This window comes from Aquarana catesbeiana, linkage group LG01 (assembly GCF_042186555.1).
Source record: "Aquarana catesbeiana isolate 2022-GZ linkage group LG01, ASM4218655v1, whole genome shotgun sequence".
NCBI classification, from domain to species: Eukaryota; Metazoa; Chordata; class Amphibia; order Anura; family Ranidae; genus Aquarana; species Aquarana catesbeiana.
In genome coordinates, this window is record NC_133324.1 from 281550390 (window position 1) to 281577485 (window position 27096).

A 27096-nucleotide genomic window follows, 5' to 3' on the forward strand; every position below is an offset into this window, starting at 1 on the left:
CATATCGAGAGGTTGTCTTTGGGAAATAGATGTATGAGTGCTGCCAGCATTGCTACAGAGGTTGAAGGGGTGGGAGGTCAGCCTGTCAGTACTCAGACCATATGCCGCACACTGCATTAAATTGGTCTGTCATCCCAGAAGGAAGCCTCTTCTAAAGATGATGCACAAGAAAGCCTGCAAACAGTTTGCGGAAGACAAGCAGACTAAGGACATGGATTACTGGAACCATGTCCTGTGGTCTGATGAGACCAAGATAAACTTATTTGGTTCAGATGGTGTTAAGCGTGTGTGGAGGCAACCAGGTGAGGAGTACAAAGACAAGTGTGTCTTGTCTACAGTCAAGCATGGTGGTGGGAGTGTCATGGTCTAACAGACATATCAGCCTGGATGTCACCTCACTTCCTTAACCGCTTCACCCCTTCCTGACCAGAGCACTTTTTACAATTTGGCACTGCGTCGCTTTAACTGACAATTGCGCAGTCATGCAACGCAGTACCAAAACGAAATTTACGTCCTTTTTTTCCCACAAATAGAGCTTTCTTTTGGTGGTAGTTGATCACCTCTGCGGTTTTTATTTTTTGCACTATAAACAAAAGAACAGGGACAATTTTGAAAAGTACACAATATCTTTTACTTTTTGCTATAATAAATATCCCACATTTCTTTTAAAAAAACAGTTTATTAGGCCAATATGTACTCGCAAAAAGGGTATATTGATATTGGTTTGCGCAAAAGTTATAGCATATACAAAATAGGGGATAGATCTATTGCATTTTTATTATTATTTATTTTTTACTAGTAATGGCGGCGATCTGCGATTTTTACCGGGACTGCGATATTGCAGCGGACAAATTGGACACTTTTGACACATTTTTGGGACCATTGACAATTATACAGCGATCAGTGCTATAAAAATGCACTGATTACTGTAAAAATGTCACTGGCAGGAAAGGGGTTAACACTAGGGGGCGATCAAGGGGTTAACTGTGTCCTCTCTCTGTGCTCTAACTGTAGGGGGATGGGACTTGCTAGGGGAAGAGAGAGATCGGTGTTCATACTTTCTATGAATACACGATCAGTCTCTTCTCCCTTCAGAGAACCGGGATCTGTGTGTTTATACACACAGATCCCGGTTCTCCCTGTGTCACGAGCAATGGAGGGTGTCCAGCGGTCATCGCGCGTGCGCCCCCTAGTGGCCACAGGGCGAAGCGAGGTAACATAACGTCATTTCGCCCAGCCGTGCCATTCTGCCGCAGTAAAACTGCGGCGGCTGGTCGGCAAGTGGTTAAACTCAATCTATTGAAGCTCATGATATTTCCTCCCCCACGTTCCTCTTCCCCTGATTACTCTGTCAAAATCAACCGCTCAACTATCAACGCGTCCCCCCATGCTAAGGTCCTAGGTGCAATCCTGGACTCTGAACTATCCTTTCGGCCCCAGATCCAGTCTCTGTCCAAAGCTTGCCGCCTCAACCTCCGTAACATCTCCAAGATATGCCTCTTCGTAATCAACTACACCACAAAGCTTCTAATCCTCTCCCTGGTCATCTCTCCTCTCGACTACTGCAACTCCCTCCTCATTGGCTTACCTTTAAATAGGCTATCCCCTTCAGTCCATCATGAATGCTGCTGACAGGCTCATCCACTTTACAAACTGCTCAGTGTCTGCTACCCCTCTTTGCCAATCCCTCCATTGGCTGCCACTCAACCAACAAATTAAATTCAAGATACTAACCATAACTTAGAAAGCCATCCATAACTTAGCCCCCAGCTACATCACTAACCTGGTTTCAAAATACCAACCAAATCATTCAGTTCGTTCTTCCCAAGACCTCCTGCTCTCTAGCTCCCTTGTCATCTCATCCCATGCCCTCCTCCAGAACTTCTCCATAGTCTCTCCCGTACGCTGGAATGCTCTTCCCCAATCTGTCTATCTCCTACTTTGTCCACTTTTAGACGATCCCGAAAACCCATCTCTTCAACGAATCCTCTGGGGACATGCTTGGCCAGTCCATCACCTTTACCCTCAGCTTCTTTAGAAATGCAATGTTAATCTTGGAGGTGTGTTTGGGGTCATTATCATGTTGGAATACTGCTCTGCGGCCCAGTCTCCAAAGGGAGGGGATCATGCTCTGCTTCAGTATGTGTCAGGGCTGGGCCTGTTAAAGACTTGCTTGGCTGACATTCCTTCTGGCTCCCTGACGTTTTGGCTTGTCTGACTATCCATTCCGGTTCCTGAACTCTGGCTATGTTTTGACTACGTTTACTCTGTTTACCTTTTTTTTATTATTATTAAACAAGTGTGATTTAACTGTACTTCTGTCTCAGTCTGATTCTTGGTTTCTGCCAGTAGGCGAAGGCCAAGAATTCAGAAGATGCAGTCAATCCACTTGTTGGTAATATTTTTTCCAGATTGGATGAGCAGGATCACCGCATGGATCAGTTTGCCATGGCATTACAAACGCTCCTGAGATGCACGGCTCACCTGGAATCTCCCACTCTGGCTGCTCCGGTACAACCTGTGTTGCAGGCCATCCTTGCTGCTGCTCCAGTCTCTGTGCAGGCACCCGCCTCAAGTATTACCTCTATAAGAGGTATGTCTGGTTCCGCTGCAGAGGGTTTCTCAACCAGGTTAAGATATACTTTAAGATGCTGCCCCAGGCGTTTCCCATGGACAGAAGCAAAGTAGGTTTTGTGATAGCTTTGCTTTCTGAGAGAGCCTTGGCCTGGGCAAACCCTCTATGGGAGATGCAAAAACCTGTTGTCTTGAGTTACCTTGAGTTTGCGGATTCTTTTAAAAGGGTATTTGACGTTCCCACACTCTCTGCTTCTTCTGCCAAGTGCCTCTTGTCCGTCAAACAGAGTACGAGAACTGTTGCCAATTACGCCATTGAATTCCGCACTCTGGCAGCAGAGGTTGCTTGGAACAATGAGGCCCTCATGGCTGCTTTTTCTCATGGTTTCTCGGATACCATCAAGGATGAGATAGCAGCCCGAGATATACCCACTGAGCTGGAGAAGTTGATCACGTTTGCCATCCTCATTGACTCCAGACTCAGAGAAAGACTTTCTTTTAAGGAGCGTCTTCAGAAGCCTCCTGTACATTTGTCTCCAAGCTTTGCAGTCCCACCCTTGCCTCCCTCGCCTCCCAGGCCACCTGGTGCCAATGAAGTGAACTCATGCACTTGGGTTTCACGTGTCTCTCTACGGATGAGAGAACCCTTAGGACAGGGGTCCTCAAACTACGGCCCGCGGGCCACGTGCGGCCCGCCGAGGACATTTATCCGGCCCAATCCACCCAGGGCCGGATTCCCGACAATCAAGGCTCGGGCCGGGGCCAGGTCGGCTCGGCTTCGGCAGGGAGCATATCCGCTCCGCTCAAGCCGCCTCCCCCACACCAGTAATGGAGGGCTCCGTGTGCCGCGCTGCATGCTGGGAAGTGTAGTTCCCAGCACAGTCCCGCACGGAGACAGGAGGCGAAGAGTGACAGAGAGAGCGGAGGCTTCAAGCAACATCCTACGAACAAGTGAGGACCCCACTGTCCCCCTGTCCACCCCTCTGTCCCCCTGTCCACCCCACTGTCCCCCTGTCCACCCCTCTGTCCCCCTGTCCACCCCACTGTCCCCCTGTCTACCCCACTGTCCACCCCACTGTCCCCCTGTCCACCCCACTGTCCCCCTGTCCACCCCTCTGTCCCCCTGTCCACTCCACTGTCCCCCTGTCCACCCCACTGTCCCTCTGTCCACCCCACTGTCCCCCTGTCCCCCCCTGTCCACCCCTCTGTCCCCCTGTCCACCCCTCTGTCCCCCTGTCCCCCCACTGTCCCCCTGTCCACCCCTCTGTCCCCCTGTCCACCCCACTGTCCCCCTGTCCACCCCACTGTCCCCCTGTCCACCCCTCTGTCCCCCCCTCTGTCCCCCTGTCCACCCCTCTGTCACTCTGTCCACCCCTCTGTCCCCCTGTCCACCCCACTGTCCCCCTGTCCACCCCTCTGTCCCCCTGTCCACCTCTCTGTCCCTCTGTCCCCCCCCTGTCCACCCCACTGTCCCCCTGTCCACCCCTCTGTCCCCCTGTCCACCCCTCTGTTCCACTGTCCCCCTGTCCACCCCACTGTCCCCCTGTCCACCCCACTGTCCCCCTGTCCCCCCCTCTGTCCCCCTGTCCCCCCCTCTGTCCCCCCCTCTGTCCCCCTGTCCACCCCTCTGTCCACCCCACTGTCCCCCTGTCCACCCCACTGTCCCCCTGTCCACCCCTCTGTCCCCCTGTCCACCCCACTGTCCCCCTGTCCACCCCACTGTCCCCCTGTTAACCCCACTGTCCCCCTGTCCACCCCACTGTCCCCCTGTCCCCCCCCTGGTCCCCCTGTCCACCCCACTGTCCCCCTGTCCCCCCCTCTGTCCCCCTGTCCACCCCTCTGTCCACCCCTCTGTCCCCCTGTCCACCCCACTGTCCCCCTGTCCACCCCACTGTCCCCCTGTCCACCCCACTGTCCCCCTGTCCCCCCCTCTGTCCCCCTGTCCCCCCTCTGTCCACCCCTCTGTCCCCCTGTCCACCCCTCTGTCCCCCTGTCCATCCCACTGTCCCCCTGTCCACCCCACTGTCCCCCTGTCCACCCCACTGTCCCCCTGTCCACCCCTCTGTCCCCCCCCTCTGTCCACCCCACTGTCCCCCTGTCCACCCCTCTGTCCCCCTGTCCACCCCACTGTCCCCCTGTCCACCCCACTGTCCCCCTGTCCACCCCTCTGTCCCACTGTCCCCCTGTCCATCCCACTGTCCCCCTGTCCCCCCACTGTCCCCCTGTCCACCCCTCTGTCCCACTGTCCCCCTGTCCACCCCACTGTCCCCCTGTCCCCCCCTCTGTCCCCCTGTCCCCCCCTCTGTCCCCCCCTCTGTCCCCCTGTCCACCCCTCTGTCCACCCCACTGTCCCCCTGTCCACCCCTCTGTCCCCCTGTCCACCCCACTGTCCCCCTGTCCACCCCTCTGTCCCACTGTCCCCCTGTCCATCCCACTGTCCCCCTGTCCCCCCACTGTCCCCCTGTCCACCCCTCTGTCCCCCTGTCCACCCCTCTGTCCCACTGTCCCCCTGTCCCCCCCTCTGTCCCCCTGTCCCCCCCTCTGTCCCCCCCTCTGTCCCCCCCTCTGTCCCCCTGTCCACCCCTCTGTCCACCCCACTGTCCCCCTGTCCACCCCACTGTCCCCCTGTCCACCCCTCTGTCCCCCTGTCCACCCCTTTGTCCCCCTGTCCACCCCACTGTCCACCCCACTGTCCCCCTGTCCACCCCTCTGTCCCCCTGTCCACCCCTCTGTCCCCCTGTCCACCCCACTGTCCCCCTGTCCACCCCACTGTCCCCCTGTCCACCCCACTGTCCCCCTGTCCACCTGTCCACCCCACTGTCCCCCTGTCCACCCCTCTGTCCCCCCCTCTGTCCCCCCCTCTGTCCCCCTGTCCACCCCTCTGTCCCCCTGTCCCCCCCTCTGTCCCCCTGTCCCCCTGTCCACCCCTCTGTCCCCCCCTCTGTCCCCCTGTCCACCCCTCTGTCCCCCTGTCCCCCCCTCTGTCCACCCCTCTGTCCCCCTGTCCACCCCACTGTCCCCCTGTCCACCCCACTGTCCCCCCCTCTGTCCCTCTGTCCATCCCCCTGTCCACCCCACTGTCCCCCTGTCCACCCCACTGTCCCCCTGTCCCCCCCTCTGTCCCCCTGTCCCCCCTCTGTCCACCCCACTGTCCCCCTGTCCACCTGTCCACCCCACTGTCCCCCTGTCCACCCCTCTGTCCCCCCCTCTGTCCCCCCCTCTGTCCCCCTGTCCACCCCTCTGTCCCCCTGTCCCCCCCTCTGTCCCCCCCTCTGTCCCCCTGTCCACCCCTCTGTCCCCCTGTCCACCCCACTGTCCCCCTGTCCACCCCTCTGTCCCCCTGTCCACCCCTCTGTCCCTCCCACTGTCCCCCCCCTCTGTCCCCCTGTCCACCCCTCTGTCCCCCTGTCCCCCCCTCTGTCCCCCTGTCCACCCCACTGTCCCCCTGTCCACCCCACTGTCCCCCCCTCTGTCCCCCTGTCCATCCCCCTGTCCACCCCACTGTCCCCCTGTCCACCCCACTGTCCCCCTGTCCAGCCCACTGTCCCCCTGTCCATCCCACTGTCCCCCTGTCCACCCCACTGTCCCCCCCCCCACTGTCCCCCTGTCCACCCCACTGTCCCCCTGTCCACCCCTCTGTCCCCCTGTCCACCCCACTGTCCCCCTGTCCACCTGTCCACCCCACTGTCCCCCTGTCCACCCCTCTGTCCCCCTGTCCACCCCTCTCTCCCCCTGTGCCCCCCTCTGTCCCCATGTCCACCCCTCTGTCCCCCTGTCCACCCCTCTGTCCCCCTGTCCACCCCACTGTCCCCCTGTCCACCCCTCTGTCCCCCTGTCCACCCCTCTGTCCCTCCCACTGTCCCCCCCTCTGTCCCCCTGTCTACCCCTCTGTCCCCCTGTCCACCCCACTGTCCCCCTGTCCCCCCCTGTCCACCCCTCTGTCCCCCTGTCCACCCCACTGTCCCCCTGTCCCCCCCTGTCCACCCCTCTGTCCCCCTGTCCACCCCACTGTCCCCCTGTCCACCTGTCCACCCCACTGTCCCCCTGTCCACCCCTCTGTCCCCCCCTCTGTCCCCCTGTCCACCCCTCTGTCCCCCTGTCCCCCCCTCTGTCCCCCTGTCCACCCCTCTGTCCCCCTGTCCACCCCACTGTCCCCCTGTCCACCCCTCTGTCCCCCTGTCCACCCCTCTGTCCCTCCCACTGTCCCCCCCCTCTGTCCCCCTGTCCACCCCTCTGTCCCCCCCTCTGTCCCCCTGTCCCCCTCTCTGTCCACCCCTCTGTCCCCCTGTCCACCCCACTGTCCCCCTGTCCACCCCACTGTCCCCCCCTCTGTCCCCCTGTCCATCCCCCTGTCCACCCCACTGTCCCCCTGTCCACCCCACTGTCCCCCTGTCCATCCCACTGTCCCCCTGTCCACCCCACTGTCCCCCCCACTGTCCCCCTGTCCACCCCACTGTCCCCCTGTCCACCCCTCTGTCCCCCTGTCCACCCCACTGTCCCCCTGTCCACCTGTCCACCCCACTGTCCCCCTGTCCACCCCTCTGTCCCCCTGTCCACCCCTCTGTCCCCCTGTCCACCCCACTGTCCCCCTGTCCACCCCTCTGTCCCCCTGTCCACCCCTCTGTCCCTCCCACTGTCCCCCCCTCTGTCCCCCTGTCCACCCCTCTGTCCCGCTGTCCACCCCTCTGTCCCCCTGTCCCCCCCTCTGTCCACCCCTCTGTCCCCCTGTCCACCCCACTGTCCCCCTGTCCACCCCACTGTCCCCCCCTCTGTCCCCCTGTCCATCCCCCTGTCCACCCCACTGTCCCCCTGTCCACCCCACTGTCCCCCTGTCCATCCCACTGTCCCCCTGTCCACCCCACTGTCCCCCCCACTGTCCCCCTGTCCACCCCACTGTCCACTCCACTGTCCCCCTGTCCACCCCTCTGTCCCCCCCTCTGTCCCCCCCTCTGTCCCCCTGTCCATCCCCCTGTCCATCCCCCTGTCCACCCCACTGTCCCCCTGTCCACCCCACTGTCCCCCTGTCCACCCCTCTGTCCCCCTGTCCATCCCACTGTCCCCCTGTCCACCCCAATGTCCCCCCCCACTGTCCCCCTGTCCACCCCACTGTCCCACTGTCCCCCCCCACTGTCCCGCTGTCCCCCCCCCACTGTCCCCCTGTCCATCCCTCTGTCCCCCCCTCTGTCCCTCTGTCCCCCTGTCCATCCCTCTCTCCCCCTGTCCACCCCACTGTCCCCCTGTCCACCCCACTGTCCCCCTGTCCACCCCACTGTCCCTCTGTCCACCCCACTGTCCATCCCACTGTCCCCCTGTCCATCCCTCTGTCCCCCTGTCCATCCCCTATATATATTATTATTTATTATTCATTCTTTTGCACTACAAAAAAGATGTGTGCATAGGAATTTAGGAATTACTTCATATTTTTTTTAAACTATAGTGCGGCCCCCCAACAGTCTGAGGGACCGTGAATTGGCCCCCTGTCTAAAAAGTTTGAGGACCCCTGCCTTAGGAGGAGGGAGAGACTGTGCCTTTATTGTGGTTAGGCAGGTCACTTTTTGAAGTCTTGTCCTACCCGTCCAGGGAACGCCCGAACCTTGAGGTCCTGTCACGGACAGACCTTCGGTTACCCTTTCTTGGGTTGAGTCGTCCGTCGAGAACAATCTCTATTGTAAATTGGAGAAGTGCGAATTCCATCGTGAACAGGTTAAATTCCTGGGTTATGTCATTTCCACTGCTGGTTTTTCGATGGACCCAGAGAAACTTTCAGCAGTCCTACAGTGGCCTCGACCCATGAGTTTACGTCCTCTGCAGCATTTTCTTGGCTTTGCCAACTATTATCGGAAGTTTATTCATAACTTCTCGTCTCCGGTCAAGCCCCTGACTGATATGACCAGAAAGGACGGTAACCCACAGAGTTGGTCTCCGGAGTCCATTAAGGCCTTTGAGAGTCTCAAGGCTGCCTTTGTTTCTGCTTCTGTGTTGGCACATCCTGATCCTATGTTACCTTTTATCCTTGTGGTTGATGCTTCTGTGACTGGAATTGGCACCCTTCTGTCTCAACGTCCTACCTCTGAGAGCGCTATGCATCCTTGTGGCTACTTTTCCAAAAAATTGTCACCTGCGGAGTGAAATTGCGTGATTGGTGACAGAGAGCTGTTAGCGATCATTTTAGCCCTGAAAGAATGGAGACATCTCCTTGAAGGTACCACTGTGCCGGTTCTCATTCTTACTGACCATAAGAATCTCACATTCTTGTCTGAGGCTAAACGCCTCTCTCCCAGAAGGGAGCGTGATGGGCTCTTTTCTTGTCAAGTTTCAATTACATTGTCTCATTCTTACCTGGTACTTAGAATGTAAGGGCTGACGCTTTGTCACAACAATTTTCCTCCACTTCCAAGATGGAGTCGGTTCCTGTTCCTGTGATTCCTCCTGATCGTAATCTGGCTACGGTTCGCACCAGTCTCACTTCTCCTTTGGGTGACAAAATTCCTTGTTACCGCTGCTTTGTCCCAGAAAGTCTCTGTACTGCTGTGCTCCAGACTTACTATTCTCCCAAGGCTGCTGGCCACCCTGGGAAGAATCAACTTTTTTGGGCCATTTCCCAACAATTCTGGTGGTCTAGTCTACGTGCTGATGTAACCGTTTTCATAGCTGCCTGCTCCGTGTGTGCTTAGAGTAAGACTCCACGACACCTTCCAGTGGGTCTCCTACAACCCACACCCAATAGAGAGAGGCCCTGGACCCACCTGTCTATGGATTTCATTGTGGAGTTACCCAACTCCCAGGGCAACACAGTTATCCTTATAGTGGTTGACCGGTTCTTGAAAATGTCTCATTGTATTCCACTTAAGAAGTTGCCCACTTCTAAGGAACTGGCTTCCATTTTTGCTTGGGAGATCTTTCACTTACATGGGCTATCCAAGGCGATTGTCTCAGACAGGGTTAGTCAGTTTGTGTCCCGGTTCTGGCGAGCCTTTTGTGCACAGTTGGGAATTCAGCTTGCTTTCTCCTCTGCATATCACCAGGAGTCTAATGCCCCGTCACACGATCAGACATTCCGACAACAAAATCCATGAATTTTTTCCAACGGATGTTGGCTCAAACTTGTCTTGCATACACACGGTCACGCAAATCTTGTCGGAAATTCCGAACGTCAAGAACGCGGTGACGTATAACACGTTCGACGAGCCGACGCGTGGTGACGCTGCAGGGATGCTGGGCTGCAGAAGGTGGATTACCAGCCGGGAGCTCCTTCTGTGGCCATCAGGAAGAGACTAGGGGCCGGCGTGGAGAGCACGTGGAGCGTGCGTGACGTCACAGGTCGTCTGTCCGCTTCCGGGTTCGGTATCCAGGGGAGGGATCGCCCAGGGAGGAGGGCTTGCAGGGAGGTTGAGAGAAGGCCTTGCGCTCCACGCTGGCCCCTAGTCTCTTCCTGATGGCCACAGAAGGAGCTCCCGGCTGGTAATCCACCTTCTGCAGCCCAGCATCCCTGCAGCGTCACCACCACAGGATCAAAGGGAACACCGAGGACCAAATAACTATACAGATAAAATTTTATATGTTTTTACCCGGTAAATGTCTTTTTACCTGTTGTCATTAAACATCATTTGTTAATACTACACTCAGGTGGCGCTTCCTTCTCTACCCCTTTCCCAATGATAAAAGGTGCTGTTTATTTTAATGATACTGATAATTTGACAAGTCAGGAATGTATTCATGAAGACTTACAGTAGCAGTCGAGTTTGCATGATTTATAGCAAAACAATCTTACAGTAAGATAGATTATGATAAAGCAATCCATCTTAATAAGTGTTCCATGATAAATACACTTAGAGCCCGCGATAAGAGGGGAACCAACTGTCCTCTTGTACTGGCCCAGGCAGCAGGAAAAATCAGATGCAGGGAGTGGTTTAAGGGGGCAATTACTGGAACCAATCCCCTGTATGGCACTCTCTGCTGCAGCTGAAAGGCTTCTCCTCCTTTTTCTCCCACCAGCTTTCAGCTCCTGCAGAGAGAGCCATACATGGGATTGGTTGCTGACCTGGACGGATGATTCTATTGATTATTATTATTATTATTATTATTGTTATTTTTATACTTTTTTTTAGGGTTACAACCTCTTTAAGGTAATGAGGTAGTATAGCTGTGGCTTGAGAAAGAGTAATTTAAGACCTGAAACATCACATAAGGTATGATTATAATTTTTCTTTTTGTAGCGATATGGACTGTTACCAGAAAGCTTTGTACCTTTCAGTGTTCTAAACATCCCCGTGATTATTCGTGCCCCCAGTGACCTCATATCTGTGTACCAACAGAGTAAGTTACGGGGAGTATAGTCCTCTTTGAATCTGTTGCTATTCATCCATGTACCCTAAGATTAAAAATCCCAGGGACCCTTGCAGTGGCCTGAAGGTTGCTGGGAGGGGTGATAAAAGGAGCTGAGAAGCCCGGGGACTACCTCTTCCTCCTGGGCCTGATGCAAGACGGACCTCTCTGTATGACAGAGAGAGAGTGGTCGCGGCCTACCATGCGGAATGCTACTCCCACCATGAGGCTTAAGAGGCCTAGTTCTGTTACCCGCTGTCGGGCATCCTGTTACTAGCATCACTTACAGTGCCTACCCATCGGTGCGGATGTGTGAGAAAAGTCATTACAGAAGGCCGAGACAGAGGATCCGTTGCCGGAGTGTTGCCATCTGTGTTCCTGTCTAGACCTCGGATCGATTTGGGTTGTTGGTGAGAGAGCAAGCTGCTCAATTCTTATCTATTCACTATCACCAGTACAGAACACCGTGCACACCGATCTCTACCCAAGAACACTTTACTGCATTGCTGGAACACTGTGCTCAGATGCCTTAAGCTTTCACCACTTGGAACCTATTGTTTCATCTACAACCAAACGGATTACGTTAACGAGCTCCAACTAGCTAGTAAAGAATAACAGATTTGCAACATGGAACTCTATTTTCATCACTCTTGGGGAGCCTAAATATAATATATATATATATATATATATATATATATATATATTAGGGGTGCGCATCTTCACTGGTCTCACGATTCGATTCGATTGCGATTATCTGGTCAACGATTCGATTCGATTCGATTCCGCAATGCATCACGATGCATCACGATTACCGACGAGCTCCCACTTCCGCTTGGGCTGCCTAGGCGGCCCTTCTTCCCTGCAAACTTCTGGGACACATCACAGTTCCCAGAAGATTGCCCGGCTGTGCAGGACAGTGCAGTGAGACATGCGCACCCGGCTGTGAAGCTGCCAGCTGTCACAGCCGGATGACCACAGTAGTATTGCCAGCGCCGTGGACAGGCAGGGGAGAGAATGGAGGGTTTGGGTGGCCACGTCGCTGGATTGTGGGACAGGTGAGTGTCTTTTTATTAAAAGTCAGAAGATACACTTTTTTTGTAGCTGCTGACTTTTAATAAACAAAAAATTTACTAGGCGGCCCCTCCCTGCCAGCAATCTTCTGGGTCCCAGAAGATGGGCTGGCCAATGGCAGAGCGCAGTGCGGCTCGTGCAGTCTGCGCCCGGCTGTGAAGCCATAAGCTGTCACAGGCGGGTGTCACTGCCCACAGTAGATCTGACGGCGCAGAGGAGAGGGAGAGGAGCGAGGCTCCATGCGGCCGCATCGATGGACCGTGGGACAGGTGAATGTCTGATTATTAAAAGTCAGCAGCTACACTTTTTGTAGCTGCTGACTTTTAATAAACTAAAAAAACGGGTGGAACTCCACTTTACGTAGTGCACTAATCTGGTGCACTACAAGGTACAGGAATTCACACACACGGCTGCTGGAAGGTCAGGAGGGATTACAATCCACAACTGACAAACAGCCCCGTGAAGTTCCTCTACTGTCTCTGTGACATTTCTCTGGGCTCCCCTGTTTGCACCTTCCAGCACACTAGGAGTTAACACAGTGGAATGTGCAAACTGGGGGGGGGGGGGGGGCAGAGAAATAATGTCACAGAGCACATGTAGGAGACAGTGTAAGTAGAATACAAACACACTTGTACTCTACATACAGCTGATAAAATACCTGTGTGGTAAAAAAAATGCAGTTAAAATCCATTAAGTGCCCACCACTGTATCTGCATTTTAAAATTTATGCAGCTGCATATCTTATTTTTGTCTGTGTAAATATAAATAACTGCGTTTTTGTCAAAATGGCTTTTGTTAATAAATACAATTGTAATCCATTAAGTGGTGATCGCTGTGTGTGTTTTTTTTTTTAAATATATGTAGCTTCATACCTCGTTTGTTTAGTCTGTGTGTAAAACTGTATAAGCCGGTCATGTGACTGCTCAGTCCGGTCCGCATCTCTCTCCTCTGTCTCATGTCTCTCTGATTCTCCTGACGTCAGTGGGAGTTCTCAGCCCCGCCCACCAACTGTAGCTATCAGATCAGAAGAGATGCGGGCGAGGCTGACGTCAGGAGAGACAGAGAGGAGAGGGGCGGGCCGGACCGAGCAGTCACATATACGCCGGATATACAGTTATATACACAACTAAAAACGAGGTATGAAGCTACATATATTTAAAAAAAAAACCACAGACAGCGATCACCACTGAATGGATTACTATTGAATTTAATAGCAAAAGCCATTTTGACAAAAAACGCTTGGAGTACACTTCCGGGAGGGGCGGGGCAAGTCGGGATGACGTCACACCCGACATCGATGTTTAGGGGGGCTTGCATCGATGCCGCATCGGGGACCCCCGAATCGCGATGCATCGATGCAGCGATTAAATTCCACACCCCTAATATATATATATATATATATATATATATATATATATATATATATATATATATATATATATATATATACCGTATTTATCGGCATATAACACGCGCCGGCCTATAACACACATCCCAAGTTTAGGAGGGAATTTTAAGGAAAAAAACTTACATTTAAATGCCCATCAATGCAGCCTTATCAGTGTCCATCTGCAGCCTTCCCCAGTGTCTTTGCAGCCCTGTGTCATTATTGCAGCCTTCCCTGTGTCATTGCAGCCTGTGTCATTGCAGCCTTCCCAGTGTCTTTGCACCTTGTGTCATTATTGCAGCCCTCCCAGTGTCTTTGCACCTTGTATCATTATTGCAGCCTTCCCAGTGTCTTTGCAGCCTTGTGTCATTATTGCAGCCTTCCCTTTGTCATTGCAGCCTGTGTCATTGCAGCCTTCCCAGTGTATTTGCAGCTATGTGTCATTATTGCAGCCTTCCCTTTGTCATTGCAGCCTGTGTCATTGCAGCCTTCCCAGTGTATTTGCAGCTATGTGTCATTATTGCAGCCTTCCCTGTGTCATTGCAGCCTTGTGTCTTTTAAAATTGGCGCCAATCGGAGGAGAGGAACGAGCACTGCCGAGATACACAAAGCTGAGTGTACTTCGGCTAGACTCGGCTCTGCTCACAGTCAGGAGCGGGACTGCGAGAGGAGCTGAGTCCAGCCGAAGTACACTCGGCTTTGTGTATGTCTGCGGCGCTCGCTTCTCTCCTCTCGCAATCAGTGGAGATGGGCGGGGATCGGCGTATAACACGCACCCATGATTTTCCCCTGATTTTAAGGGGGAAAAAAATGCGGTGGCAAGTAAGAATAGCAGTGAATGATATATCTATATATATATATATATATATATATATATATATATATATATATATATATATATATATATACATATCTCTAAGGGGGGTCGGTGTGTGGAAGGAGGCTCAGGAAAAAAAGGGGGAAGGTAGAATGATTATATTTTTGCATACTATTTCAAAGTATAGTGACACCCCTGCCTTTAAAAACAAATAAAGTCATACAACAGACAGAATATCTAAAATATCGCCTGCTAATAAAAATGTCCCTGCTCTGATCAGGTAAAGGTTCTTCTTAATATTATTAGATTGTAAGCTCTTCTGAGCTCTTAATCCTCTTGTATTTTAATGTATTATAACTTTATTGTCTCCCTTTTATATTGTAAAGCGTTGTGTAAACTGTTGGCGCTATATAAATCCTGTATAATAATAATAATAATAGTGTATCAGTGCAGAAAATACTGTATAAAAGATACCATAAACAGCAATAATAATCTGCTTCTTCTTCTAATAACACTGACTAAACGATTAATTACATTTTAAAGAAGTTGCCAAAGCAACATACCATTTTACATAGGGTTCACATTACACTAGAAGAAATACTGGTGATAGTGATAGTCAATTAACTGTGGCATTAGTGGTAGATGCAATTTAAATACATTTTTAGGTTTTAAGAGTTATATTTTAAACTTCATTTTTAGATAAATTACCCAAAACACTATGACCAAAATGAAACAAAATTTAGATGAGGTCTAAAGAACAAATATTTTTTTTAATATGCTTGACATATTACAGGTAAATGTAATTCTGTCAATATAATCCATAAGTTATTCGTGTGTGATATTATATCTGGCCTGTCAAAGCTAAAAGTTTAGCAACAGGGAGAGGACAGGACAGGCCTGCAGTGAATATTACTGCAGAATCCAGTAGCCTGCTCAACGTGGGACATACTTCATTACAGGTAAGTAATGTAACTAAAGCTGTAGAAAAAAATGTTTTTAGCTGAACTTCAGTGACAATTCATTCATTTGGTGGATCCATGTGTAGGGATCTACTGCCCTCTACTGTATGTAAGTGGTTCTGCTACTTAATGCTCACAGAGAATATTTGTGTGCATCACTTCCAGTCTCTGTGTGTCTGGATCAAAAACCCCAGAAGAAGGAAGTGGACAGGGAGATAGAGAACAGAGCCACATGACCTTATACACACGGGGGTTGCTACTGTTTACTGCTGCTGTTTTTTCATCTAGATCAGAAGCGACTATTAGGTAAGTATTCCTATATTCAAAAAAATCAACTGCAGCTGCCCATAGCTTCTTGAGTGTGTATCTAAATCCTTGTGAAAGACTTATTTTTGTCCTATTGTTATTATCTAACATGCACAATGCCAGATAGCTAGGTCTGTGCTACTGTACATATGTAATGGTCACCTTCCAGTATATTAGCAGGTGAAAATGTTTATTGCAATAGAGTTTATATACAGCTCTTGCTATTTTAGTTTACCCTGTCCCTTCTGAACTGGGAGTCTATAGCTAGGTTTAGTTCAGGGCTTAATAACCAGTATAGGCTAGAACCAGGATAGGCATCCAACGGCCACTGCTGGTATTTAGAGGAACGGTTGCATGTCAAATTATTAACTACTAGAGTCTAAAGTACATTGCTTACCACCTGCAAAGGTGAGCAGTTTATATTGGTTCACTTTCGAGATGTGGAATTGTAGATATTAGTAGAAGCGTCTCTTTTCTCGTATTGTTTATTTTTCTCTGTTTGTGGACATCAAGATCCTTTTACCATATAATAGTGTTCGCACAACTGATGAAATGCGGTTAGGGGTGGTGGATCAACAGAGCAAACCTGATGAACTGTCATTTCATCAGACCCATCATTAGGACAATCCTTTCAACTGACACCAGTCTGACTGGTTGGTGTGCTCTCAATGCCAGGCTCCTGGCACAACTAGAAAAACAAGCAGTGCACCTGCATATGGACAACAAGATAGCCATGGCCTATGCCAGGAGACCCGACAGGACATGCAGTTGTTCAATAATGATGGCAGTAACACCCATCATAAACTGAGGACAGTTACACAATTACAGCAATGCACTTTCCAATTCTTACAGAATCAGCAAGCAGACTATTTGTCCAGAACAGCTATAGAACAAATTATTCTTATGACCATCAGCTCCATCTATTGGCCATAATGCAGTATTTTCCTAATTCAATGTACTCTGTATGAATGAACAGCAGATGAAAAGCATTCAACATAGAGAGAAAATAGCCCAATGTGTCTTTTTGCCCCCATTCACACATAGCAAATGTATATGCAGAATCACGAATAGCTCTGCAATTCTTTTATAAATAGACCCCATAGTGCCTAGCTAATGTATTTTTATCTAAATTACAAGCTATGTTTACATTCATTAGTAAACATATTTTGAAATTAACATTTACAATTTAGCACTATTGGTTTCCTAAATAACTGTAAGAAATACATTTAGCAGGTTAGAGAACCTTCATTGTTACACTTGTATTTCATTTTTTTTTTCTGTGATCATTGCCAATAAATTATGCTGATGGTAATATTTCCTAAAGAAATCTCTTTCTGTTCAGCTTCATATCGCAGGTCTTTTTCTCAGTGATATGTTTTACTCTTTTGCTCAGGATGATTGCATTCATAATACAGGCATGTTATTGTACTACTTGTAGTCAGAGTCTGGATACTGGAGGAGACATAATACCCCATTTATGGTGACCTGAGGTTGCCATGGTTGCATGTGAGAGTATGCTTAAAAGAGGGCATACCCTTAGTATGAAATATGAAGAAAAAAGGGGGTATGGGTGGGAGGGAAACCTGAAACGCTAGCCAATGTGTGTATAGGTAAGAAGGGGGGATTATAAGCCCCAGACTCCTCCTACAAATACAGGCTAGCCAATGGCCAGCCTTCTAACTTGTAGTCAGAGTCTGGATACTGGAGGCGACGTATACCCCAACTATGGTGACCTGAGATGTGAGAGTATGCTTAAAAGAGGGCAAAAGAGACACAAACTAGGAACAGTAATGTGAAGTTTAATGGAAAACATAACAAACAACTAATCCAGCAAAACTGCAAAAGCATCGTTTGACTTCCACATGGGGATCAGGAATGTACCGACTGTAACAGGACGAACCATGTATTTGATGACATGGTATGGGACGCTGCGGACGCCACCCCAATCCTAAAAGAATGACCCGAAAACTGTTTTGGGATTAACCCCAAGTTATCAATCAGAATTCATGTTAGATGAACTGTCTGGAAGCAGGAGGCTGCGTGGTAAAGGGAACTTAGGAAGTAATGCCTATCAAGACTGGCTGCTGCAAACATGGAGGAGAGCTGATCCAAGACCTCAACTGGACAGCAGAAAGCATTTTGTAATAATAGATCACGAAACCCTGACCTGTCTGCTGGTTTTTGTTAAAGGGGAGTCAAAGTGAAAAATGATCAGGTAACCTGGTAAGACTACCTTTGAGGAGTACAGGTGCTTTAAAGCCGGCTTGGGACACCTCCCGGGTCTGAGGAAACCGAAGTAACTTAGGAAAACAGCTGCCTTGAGAACCAAGCTGGAAACTAACCCAGAGGGTGAAAGGGACAACAAATCTGCTAGTCCATGGATAGGCATGCGTGTCAACCTTGGCTTTCCCTGACATTTCTGGATATCTTTGAGCATAACCTTGATGGGATGAGCTGCAAAAATGTACGGTCTATCAGGATTGTGAAGTGAGAAGAAGTGCTGAATACCTAAAAGGTATAGCTTGATGGTGTTGAATGAAAGTGATAACTTGCCATGACAATAGGCTACGAAAGCCATCATCTACTTGACACCCAGTTGCAGGGATAGAGAGATGTGAAGCTACAGAAACACCTCCACGCTGTCTTGTATGCCCTGAGAGTGTTCCTTGACAGTGACGCATTCACCAGGTTGGAAGCCTGCACCCTGAGTCTAATCTAATCCAATGTCAGCAGGCAGAAAGGTGGAACCGGCTTGCACACCGGATCTGCTTCTGGATGCCGTAGGAAGAAACGTCGGAAATCAAAACGAGATAAGTCATCAGCAGCCAAATTATTGACACCACTTATGAACTCACCCTGGAAATGAAAATTGTACATAAGGCCCAACCACGTCAACCTACGCATGAAGGACATTATCAGGAGAGACCCGGATCTACCTTTATTGATAATCTCCGCTGTGGCCGAGTTATTGGTAAAGAAAACAACTGTGTGCCCAGACCAAGAGGGTCCCCAAGTGACAGCAGTAGCCACTATTGGATAGATTTCAAATAGTGTGGAAGTCTGAGCAAACCAGGAAATGTTAGAAACCTTGGGGGGCCATGGGCTGGCCAACCAGTGACACCCAAAAATAGCTGAAAAACCCACTGAGGCGGTGTCCGAAAAAATTCTGGGGGACATGGTCGAAGGCAGATGGATAAACATGGAGATCCCATTCCAGTTGCACAAGAACTGATCCCACATGAGCAGATCCGCCCTAGCATCGGCCTGTAATTTTACCGCCAAATCAGTGTCCTGGTAGAGGGGAAGAAGAGCCAAAAGCCTGGAAACAAATGACCTGCCCTGAGAAATAATCCTCATGGCAAAATTGAGCATGCCTAACAGTGACTGCAAATCCTTCTTAATGCACACAGGGGACCTGACCAGATTGTGTATGATACCTCAAATCCTATCCAGCTTTCCCTGAGGCAAACTGGTGACCATGCTGTCAGTGTCTAAGGTGATACCTGAAAAAAGTCAGTAAAATATGCTGAATGGCTAAGTCTACTGACGAATATTGCAGTGAAAATTCCTCTGATGGAATGTGAGAATTTAGACTAGGTATGTGTGATGAATGAGGAGCAGACAAGTCATAGATTAACCGAAATTTAAAGGAGAGGACGAATTTGGCAATGCTCAGTTTCGAATTAAGCCTCGGATCCCGGGTTTTGAGGACCACCAAGACTTCCCCGCAAGCATAAGCCTTGTTCTTAACAATGTTAGAACGTCTACAGATCCGTACGGGCTGAGGTTTCGTTTTTAATTGATTGTTGTCCCACAATCTTCTCGCCTGTTTTCCATACGTCATACGTGCACGTTCACCATCACACATTTACTTCTACCCACCACGGTCTGTGGGTACCTTAGCCCTGAGTGTTCGTTTTTAATTTCCTGTCCTGGCGCTGCAGGTTGCTCGGGCTCGCTCACTGCATACAGTAGGGGGGTGTCATCATAAGGTTCACATTCTTGCGCTATTGGTCTTGTCATTTCTGCATACACTTCATCATACTTGTCAGATACCAGGGGGTTAGGTCTTGGGCTGGTTGTCTGTAATGTTATCTGGTTGCTTTCAAACAAGCTGGGTTGTTCATGTTCTACCACTGCAGATTACCCATCACGTCTATGGGTTGACAGATTGAGGTGTTCGTTTTTAATTGGCTTGTTCGGTGGCAAGTCTCCTCATCTGTTCTTACGCTGTTTATGTATTTCGTACAAACTCACGTTTCTCATGTAATTTACGTTTCTCATGTAATTTACGTTTCTTATGCAATTTAAGTTTCTTATGCAATTTACGTTTTGCATGCATATTACGTTTCTCATGCAATTTACGTTTCTCATGCAATTACGTTTCTCATGCAATTTACGTGTCTCTTGCAATTTGTTTCTATGTTAAACTCACGTTTTTATGTTTCTCTCGTTTTCCAGGTTTCTCATGTTTTCCCAAGGTTACTCTCGTTCTCATGTTTTTCACGCTGTTCATCAATTCACGTTCTTGTGCTACCGGTGTTTCTCATGTAGTTGCGAGTTCTTGCAGCCTCGATGCTTTGGCTGCTCACGTTTCGTCAGCTCGCGCAATACATGTGTTTTGTTCCTTCACGCAGATTACGTTCCTGGCGCAGGTTCTCAGTATGCTCACGTTTTTCTCGTAGTTCATGTTGCTGTCCCTTACGTGTCACTTACGCGGAGTAGGTTCCCAGGGGACTGCGGTTCTTCCCTGTCGTAATACACTCAACCTTTTATTTCCTAGCTACATTTGGCTAGGGTTGGCAGAAGCATGGAAGTATTGGTAAGTCAGCCTTGGTAGCTCCAGCAGCCTTTGCGGGCTCAGGGGCTTCAGTGGATTCCGAATTTTCTCAGTCTCTAGGCCAGTTTCAGTAGTCTTCCTACTTGGTTCGGTTTTTGCCTCTTTTAACTCATATTGGCTCGGCATTGTCGGGGCATATCTGGTTTGGACTCAGCATTTCATGTTGTGGGTAGACCCCGACAGATCTTTCTTTATTTTGCTGTGCATTCTATTAAGCCATCCTCAGGGTTCCTGTCGAGTAGCCCTCCTGCTGAGATCAGCAGACTTCTCATCATGGGTCATATTTTCCATGTCGTATCTATCACATTCTCATGGTCTCCTTCATGTTGGGTACCAGCTCGATGCTCAAGGCAGGCCTATACCTGGGTTTTGGGTCATAAGAGATAGGAGCAGGTTCTGCATATTTGTGCCAGGGATCCCAGCCCGTATTGGGCAGGTGGAGGTCGTCTTGTTTCTCTGGGCTTGGCCCAGAGCCACTTTTTGAGATACCACAAGCGTTTGGTAATTTGGTAGATCATACGCATTTTCAGTGGGTAATAATTTGGTATCATATTCATCCTACTGGTCATTTTTGCCCCCTTTCAGGCATACTGACCACTTGACCCAGGCACAACTCAGGTCTATGTTCTCTGTTGCTTTTTGTTCCTTTCCTACACTATCCACAGATTGACTCCGAGTACAAGTGTAAGGCTGACCGCAGGTCAGCCTGTAATTGTAGGAGGAGTCAGGCTGCATAAAGCCTGCCCTCCTTCTTCTCCTTCCTGTGGTCGTAGGATCTTTTGTCCCACCCACCCATTCCCTTTTTTCTTTTTCTTTTTCATTTTAATTCAATTCATACTTGGGTATGCCCCCTTTCAGGCATACTGACCACTTGACCCAGGCACAACTCAGGTCTATGTTCTCTGTTGCTTTTTGTTCCTTTCCTACACTATCCACAGATTGACTCCGAGTACAAATATATATATATATATATATATATATATATATATATATATATATATATATATACCGTATTTATCGGCATATAACACGCGCCGGCCTATAACACACATCCCAAGTTTAGGAGGGAATTTTAAGGAAAAAAACTTACATTTAAATGCCCATCAATGCAGCCTTATCAGTGTCCATCTGCAGCCTTCCCCAGTGTCTTTGCAGCCCTGAATCATTATTGCAGCCTTCCCTGTGTCATTGCAGCCTGTGTCATTGCAGCCCTCCCAGTGTCTTTGCACCTTGTGTCATTATTTCAGCCCTCCCAGTGTCTTTGCACCTTGTATCATTATTGCAGCCTTCCCAGTGTCTTTGCAGCCTTGTGTCATTATTGCAGCCTTCCCTTTGTCATGTCAGCCTGTGTCATTGCAGCCTTCCCAGTGTATTTGCAGCTATGTGTCATTATTGCAGCCTTCCCTTTGTCATTGCAGCCTGTGTCATTGCAGCCTTCCCAGTGTATTTGCAGCTATGTGTCGTTATTGCAGCCTTCCCTTTGTCATTGCAGCCTGTGTCATTGCAGCCTTCCCAGTGTATTTGCAGCTATGTGTCATTATTGCAGCCTTCCCTTTGTAAGTAATGTAACTAAAGCTGTAGAAAAAAATGTTTTTAGCTGAACTTCAGTGACAATTCATTCATTTGGTGGATCCATGTGTAGGGATCTACTGCCCTCTACTGTATGTAAGTGGTTCTGCTACTTAATGCTCACAGAGAATATTTGTGTGCATCACTTCTAGTCTCTGCGTGTCTGGGTCAAAAACCCCAGAAGAAGGAAGTGGACAGTGAGATAGAGAACAGAGCCACATGACCTTATACACACGGGGGTTGCTACTGCTGCTGTATTTTCATCTAGATCAGAAGCGACTATTAGGTAAGTATTCCTATATTCAAAAAAATCAACTGCAGCTGCCCATAGCTTCTTGAGTGTGTATCTAAATCCTTGTGAAAGACTTATTTTTGTCCTATTGTTATTATCTAACATGCACAATGCCAGATAGCTAGGTCTGTGCTACTGTACATATGTAATGGTCACCTTCCAGTATATTAGCAGGTGAAAATGTTTATTGCAATAGAGTTTATATACAGCTCTTGCTATTTTAGTTTACCCTGTCCCTTCTGAACTGGGAGTCTATAGCTAGGTTTAGTTCAGGGCTTAATAACCAGTATAGGCTAGAACCAGGATAGGCATCCAACGGCCACTGCTGGTATTTAGAGGAAAGGTTGCATGTCAAATTATTAACTACTGGAGTCTAAAGTACATTGCTTACCACCTGCAAAGGTGAGCAGTTTATATTGGTTCACTTTCGAGATGTGGAATTGTAGATATTAGTAGAAGCGTCTCTTTTCTCGTATTGTTTATTTTTCTCTGTTTGTTGACATCAAGATCCTTTTACCATATAATAGTGTTCGCACAACTGATGAAATGCGGTTAGGGGTGGTGGATCAACAGAGCAAACCTGATGAACTGTCATTTCATCAGACCCATCATTAGGACAATCCTTTCAACTGACACCAGTCTGACTGGTTGGTGTGCTCTCAATGCCAGGCTCCTGGCACAAGTAGAAAAACAAGCAGTGCACCTGCATATGGACAACAAGATAGCCATGGCCTATGCCAGGAGACCAGACAGAACATGCAGTTGTTCAATAATGATGGCAGTAACACCCATCATAAACTGAGGACAGTTACACAATTACAGCAATGCACTTTCCAATTCTTACAGAATCAGCAAGCAGACTATTTGTCCAGAACAGCTATAGAACAAATTATTCTTATGACCATCAGCTCCATCTATTGGCCATAATGCAGTATTTTCCTAATTCAATGTACTCTGTATGAATGAAAAGCAGATGAAAAGCATTCAACATAGAGAGAAAATAGCCCAATGTGTCTTTTTGCCCCCATTCACACATAGCAAATGTATATGCAGAATCACGAATAGCTCTGCAATTCTTTTATAAATAGACCCCATAGTGCCTAGCTAATGTATTTTTATCTAAATTACAAGCTATGTTTACATTCATTAGTAAACATATTTTGAAATTAACATTTACAATTTAGCACTATTGGTTTCCTAAATAACTGTAAGAAATACATTTAGCAGGTTAGAGAACCTTCATTGTTACACTTGTATTTCATTTTTTTTTTCTGTGATCATTGCCAATAAATTATGCTGATGGTAATATTTCCTAAAGAAATCTCTTTCTGTTCAGCTTCATATCGCAGGTCTTTTTCTCAGTGATATGTTTTACTCTTTTGCTCAGGATGATTGCATTCATAATACAGGCATGTTATTGTACTACTTGTAGTCAGAGTCTGGATACTGGAGGAGACATAATACCCCATTTATGGTGACCTGAGGTTGCCATGGTTGCATGTGAGAGTATGCTTAAAAGAGGGCATACCCTTAGTATGATATATGAAGAAAAAAGGGGGTATGGGTGGGAGGGAAACCTGAAACGCTAGCCAATGTGTGTATAGGTAAGAAGGGGGGATTATAAGCCCCAGACTCCTCCTACAAATACAGGCTAGCCAATGGCCAGCCTTCTAACTTGTAGTCAGAGTCTGGATACTGGAGGCGACGTATACCCCAACTATGGTGACCTGAGATGTGAGAGTATGCTTAAAAGAGGGCAAAAGAGACACAAACTAGGAACAGTAATGTGAAGTTTAATGGAAAACATAACAAACAACTAATCCAGCAAAACTGCAAAAGCATCGTTTGACTTCCACATGGGGATCAGGAATGTACCGACTGTAACAGGACGAACCATGTATTTGATGACATGGTATGGGACGCTGCGGACGCCACCCCAATCCTAAAAGAATGACCCGAAAACTGTTTTGGGATTAACCCCAAGTTATCAATCAGAATTCATGTTAGATGAACTGTCTGGAAGCAGGAGGCTGCGTGGTAAAGGGAACTTAGGAAGTAATGCCTATCAAGACTGGCTGCTGCAAACATGGAGGAGAGCTGATCCAAGACCTCAACTGGACAGCAGAAAGCATTTTGTAATAATAGATCACGAAACCCTGACCTGTCTGCTGGTTTTTGTTAAAGGGGAGTCAAAGTGAAAAATGATCAGGTAACCTGGTAAGACTACCTTTGAGGAGTACAGGTGCTTTAAAGCCGGCTTGGGACACCTCCCGGGTCTGAGGAAACCGAAGTAACTTAGGAAAACAGCTGCCTTGAGAACCAAGCTGGAAACTAACCCAGAGGGTGAAAGGGACAACAAATCTGCTAGTCCATGGATAGGCATGCGTGTCAACCTTGGCTTTCCCTGACATTTCTGGATACCTTTGAGCATAACCTTGATGGGATGAGCTGCAAAAATGTACGGTCTATCAGGATTGTGAAGTGAGAAGAAGTGCTGAATACCTGAAAGGTATAGCTTGATGGTGTTGAATGAAAGTGATAACTTGCCATGACAATAGGCTACGAAAGCCATCATCTACTTGACACCCAGTTGCAGGGATAGAGAGATGTGAAGCTACAGAAACACCTCCACGCTGTCTTGTATGCCCTGAGAGTGTTCCTTGACAGTGACGCATTCACCAGGTTGGAAGCCTGCACCCTGAGTCTAATCTAATCCAATGTCAGCAGGCAGAAAGGTGGAACCGGCTTGCACACCGGATCTGCTTCTGGATGCCGTAGGAAGAAACGTCGGAAATCAAAACGAGATAAGTCATCAGCAGCCAAATTATTGACACCACTTATGAACTCACCCTGGAAATGAAAATTGTACATAAGGCCCAACCACGTCAACCTACGCATGAAGGACATTATCAGGAGAGACCCGGATCTACCTTTATTGATAATCTCCGCTGTGGCCGAGTTATTGGTAAAGAAAACAACTGTGTGCCCAGACCAAGAGGGTCCCCAAGTGACAGCAGTAGCCACTATTGGATAGATTTCAAATAGTGTGGAAGTCTGAGCAAACCAGGAAATGTTAGAAACCTTGGGGGGCCATGGGCTGGCCAACCAGTGACACCCAAAAATAGCTAAAAAACCGACTGAGGCGGTGTCCGAAAAAATTCTGGGGGACATGGTCGAAGGCAGATGGATAAACATGGAGATCCCATTCCAGTTGCACAAGAACTGATCCCACATGAGCAGATCCGCCCTAGCATCGGCCTGTAATTTTACCGCCAAATCAGTGTCCTGGTAGAGGGGAAGAAGAGCCAAAAGCCTGGAAACAAATGACCTGCCCTGAGAAATAATCCTCATGGCAAAATTGAGCATGCCTAACAGTGACTGCAAATCCTTCTTAATGCACACAGGGGACCTGACCAGATTGTGTATGATACCTCAAATCCTATCCAGCTTTCCCTGAGGCAAACTGGTGACCATGCTGTCAGTGTCTAAGGTGATACCTGAAAAAAGTCAGTAAAATATGCTGAATGGCTAAGTCTACTGACGAATATTGCAGTGAAAATTCCTCTGATGGAATGTGAGAATTTAGACTAGGTATGTGTGATGAATGAGGAGCAGACAAGTCATAGATTAACCGAAATGTATTGGAAAATTTACCCTTTACCACACCAATGGGGCTAACCCTCCACATTCTGAATGGTAAAGACAAAAAAGGCCCAATGACAAAACGCTTGGTTAACTCGATCTGTAATAATTCATCAACTAACCGGGCATTGCTGGCAGCAGATAACAAATTAGCACACTCAAAAGACTCCAAAGGTACGGTAATGAGGCCCGTATGAAAATCATCAGAAAAACCTTCAACAAGAAACTGCCTAAGAGCTGGGGATGGGTGGTGAATCAACCAGAACTCTAACCTGGATATGTTAACTCAGCTCAGTCATGATGAACTGGATGGCTTAATGGGACAGGCAGACTTGGGGTGTGCTCTGAAACAATTGGCATAAATATGGAGGAGTCTGCATTGGTTGTATTTGCAGACCATGTAGTTGAAATTGTTACACAGCTGAGCCTTGCCTAAATAGTTTATGGGTCTGCCCAGTTTATCAACCTGACCTGAAGGCCCTGTGGAGGAACCATTGGTCCCCTGCCTGGTGGACCCCATATGAATGGGATGTTCCATGTTAGGACACCAGTTGGCGGTGTGAGCAGATGACTGACAGTTACCACAAGTTGATGACTTTTGACTGGCGAAATGCCTACAGAATAGCTCCGTGTCAACATTGCTCCAACATGTGACCAACTGAAACCTCGCCCAAGTAGCAGCGATCTTAGCCAAAAAAACGGTGATAATCGTAAAACGTGGAGCGACCATATTTGTGATCTAGATCCACCACCTTGTGGAGCTAAAAGTTCAACTCCTCTCTTCTGCCAGGACTAACCGCACAAAGAGCATCTCTATAAGTACCAAAGGAGAGGACGAATTTGGCAATGCTCAGTTTCGAATTAAGCCTCGGATCCCGGGTTTTGAGGACCACCAAGACTTCCCCGCAAGCATAAGCCTTGTTCTTAACAATGTTCTACGACGCTATGAGCAGGCTTGTCAGGTTGATGTCCTTCACTTCTAAAATGTCTTTTTTCAGATTGGCAGGGGTGAAACGGGAAGGAGATATGGATGGTAGTACTGTTAGTGGTGAAGAAACAGCAAGAGGTAATGGCACACTGGTGCTACCTAAGGAGGATAGGGATGGCATGGGGCCTATGGAAGCCACTGGAACTTCCACTCTGGCTGGATGGGCCTCCAACACATCCATCCTATCATGTAACTGCTGAACTGAAGTGGAGAGCGTGTGTTTAAAACTATGTGGATCTGAGTCAGTGAAGTAAGCAAAGACACATGCTCTGCACTGGTGGTTGGCTGCAGCTGAGACGGGTTTGAAAAGAGAAGTCTGAACAACT